Genomic DNA, 3,551 nt, shown 5'->3' with positions numbered 1-3,551 from the left:
TCTGGTCTAGAGTTCAGCTTGTGCAGTGGGGATTTATGTGGAGGGCCTCTGTGCCTGCCCTCTCTTCTCTGCTTGCCTCATGCTCCTCACTTCTGGAGCAGATTACTGAAGACCTCAGTGACCCACAGTAAGTGTCTCACGAGACACGTGTGAGTTTGACAGCAGCTTTGCTTCCTCTGACTAGGAAGGCCAGATTCTTGCCAGGAGGACCCTGATCCTCTGCCTGGTCTCCTCCACCTCGCTGCTCCCTCCTCTGCCCCAGTCTGCATTTTCTAGGGGTCTAGTACTCACATCAGAACCCTGGTAGCACAGTGGTTTAAGAGCTAGGCTGTTAACCAAAAGGTTGGCAGTTTGAATCCACCAGCTGCTCTTTGGAAATCCTATGGCACAGTTCTAATCTGACCTATATGGTCGCTTTGAGTTGGAATTGACTTGACGGCAATGGGTTTTGTTTTGTTTATTACTTACATCACCCCCTTCCTGGTACTAAACTCTTTACCAGTTGGAAGTTTTTGGGTTATGATGGACAGAAACCTCCTGGATGCACTTGCATGGGCATGAAGCATTTATTAAAGTTTTGCAGGGGTGGAGGGGACCAGGGGACTGCAGCCAGGGTGGTTAAGCCCTCCAGCAGAGACGAGGCTGCCAGGAACTGTTCTGGAAGTGGTGAGAGTGGGGTGGGGGAGAGCACTGAGCCAAGGCCACACTGGGGACCCCCAGCAAGGCCCCTGCCTAGAGCGGTAGCCTCTAGAGGGTGCTAGACCACCATGCGAGTAAACCAGAAATGGGGTGGCCGATAACTAACTAAGGTCCCAATCAGGGCAGGGATTAGGGTGAGGTTAGTGAGGCACTCACCTCAGGCACAGAATTTAAGGGAGGGACAAAACATCAGTAATAAAGATAAATAACATTTTAATGCAATATTTAAAAAAAATCCAAATTAATACAAAAATCCATAATGGACAAAATATCAAAAGTTTAAATAAGATAGGCTGTTGTTGTTTGTTTTATGACCCTGCACTATTGTGCAAAGGGAACCATTGTTTTCAATCAGCCTGAGGTTCCTGGGACCTCTTGGCTGTCGTGTTCCCTGTCATATGGGTTTCTGAGAGTTGGCAATGTCGTGTGAACCGAGCGTTGGGCAAAATGAGCTTTATATAGAGTCATGGTTTTTGATTATAGAACTTTTATTAACTTTTACTACTTGGTTCAAAACCTGGCAGAATATTTTGATAAATTCACATCCCTCCCCTCCCTCCAGGCTCCGATATGACTCCCATCTCACTGGCCTCAACCCTTGGTTCCTTATATAACTCGAAAAACAGACATTGAAGAAGGCAGCATCCTCAAGTGGAAACAAAGCTGCAGACCCTCCCTGCCAGTGACCCCTCCTTCTGTGGAACATTTTTGCCATGTACAAATGCCAGTTGCATGGGCAGCCAGCAGTCTGCTGAAATTCTGAAACCAAATTATGGGCAGGCTAGTGCTCTTTGAGAAAATATTGAAGTTGTCAAGGATTTCATTTCACTTGGATCTACAATCAACACCCATGGAAGCAGCAATCAAGAAATCAAATGATGTATTGCACTGGGCAAATCTGCTGCAACAGACCTCTTTAAAGTGTTGAAAAGCAAAGATGTCACTTTGAGGGCTAAGGTGCACCCGACCCAAGCCATGGTATTTTCAATCACCTCATATGCATGCGAAAGCTGGACAATGAATAAGGAAGACCAGAGAAGAATTGATGCATTTGAATTACAGTGTTGGCGAAGAATATTGAATATACCGTGGACTGCCAGAAGAATGAACAAGTCTTTCTTGGAAAGAGTACAGCCAGAGCGCTCCTTGGAAGCCAGCATGGCGAGACTTTGTCTCATGTACTTTGGACATGTTATCAGGAGGGAATAGTGCCTGGAGAAGGATATCATGCTTGGTAAAGTAGAGGGTCAGAGAAAAAGAGGAAGACCCTCAAGGAGATGGACTGACACAGTGGCTGCAATAATGGGCTCAAACTTAGCAACATTTGTGAGGATGGCAAAGGACCGGGCAGTGTTTCCTTCTGTTGTACATAGGGTTGGAACTGACCCGACAGCACCTAACAAGTGCTCTTTACTGTAAATCAGTGATTTATCTCGTTATTTGAGATAAATATTTGCCAGTTCAAAGTGACATTGGTTACGTTCATCATCATATTGTACAACCCTCACTACCATCCATTTCCAAATTATCCCACCATCATGAACAGAAACTCAGTGTCCCTAAACTAAGACTCCCACCTATTTCTTTAAGTGGGATCCTGTAATGCTTGTCCTTTTATTTACTGACTTATTTCACTTAGCACAATGTTTTCAAGGTTCATCTACGCTGTAGCATATATCAAGACTTCATTTTTCTTCATGGCTGAGTCACATTCCATTGTATGTAAACACTACATTTTGTTTATCCATTCGTTTGTTGTTGATGGACATTTAGGTCGTTTCCAAATTCGGCTACTGTGAACAGTGCTGCAATGAACATCGGTGTACAAGTTTTCATTATTTGATTTGTAAATCCTTTAATACTTCTCCCAGGAAAAAGCCTGCTTTGGAAAACTCACCGAAGGAATCAGAAGAGAGAGAACAAGCAAACCCAGAAAAACTGAAAGGGTTTTTCCAAATTTTCTATGAAAATCCAGTTGGCCTGCACAATGAACGTGAATCAGTGAGTGCCTCTGTTTCTGTCTACAACGTCATCACTAGAATAGCAGCTCCTCTGCACCTTCTCTCAGTAAACGTTGGGCAAATAGTGGGAGAATATCAAATGAGGAGGTTGGAGGCCCATCCTTGGCCTCAGCTCAGGCTCCAGTGGGGCAGGCTACACCACAGCAGCAATGCCAGGCAATCTCTGGAGATCTCTGACTTCACATCAGTCTTAAGGAAGAAAGGTTGAGCTTGAGCAAGGGCTGCCTGACCCCGCATGGCCTCCTCAGTGTGCTCCCTGTCTCTTCTGGACCCAGCCCCTTGGTTTATACCTCTCCCGGAAGGTGGCCCCAAATCTGAAAAGCAGGTCTCCTTCACATTCCCCCCAGGGCCTGTGAGGATGACTGGGTGGGCTCGGGGGTCCTCTCAGCGTGCTCACTAACATTCCCTCGCAGGCCGTGCTCTGCACAGGGTGATTCATCTCAGAGATGTGCTGGGGGAGCTTGGGCTGTGGCAAACGAGGGGAGCAACAGGCAGGGGCGGAGGGGCAGGAACAGGGTTACCTTACTCTGAGGACAGGCCTTGGCCCTGAGTCACTGCGTTGTCCTGCCCCCAGGTTCCCTAAGCAGCCCTGAGTGGCCTCTTTCTCTGCCACCCTCTACCAATCGTCATCCTGTCTCCCATGTCCAGCAAAGCCAGGCTCGGGGTGGGCCTAGGTCGCGAGCCTGAGGCGGCCAGGCGAGCGCTGACCGGTGCCCTGGGCGCACGGCCGGCTTTGGGCCCCCGGCTCACCGGCCAGGGAGAACCGGGCTGGGCAGGGGCCGCCTGCGCGGAGCTGTCCAGCACCCCAAGGCGGGGCGTGCGCCTCCGCCC

The sequence above is a fragment of the Trichechus manatus genome, unplaced genomic scaffold, assembly GCF_000243295.1.
Source record: "Trichechus manatus latirostris isolate Lorelei unplaced genomic scaffold, TriManLat1.0 scaffold00014, whole genome shotgun sequence".
In the NCBI taxonomy this organism is placed as follows: domain Eukaryota; kingdom Metazoa; phylum Chordata; class Mammalia; order Sirenia; family Trichechidae; genus Trichechus; species Trichechus manatus.
Note: the sequence above shows the minus strand (reverse complement) of the source record.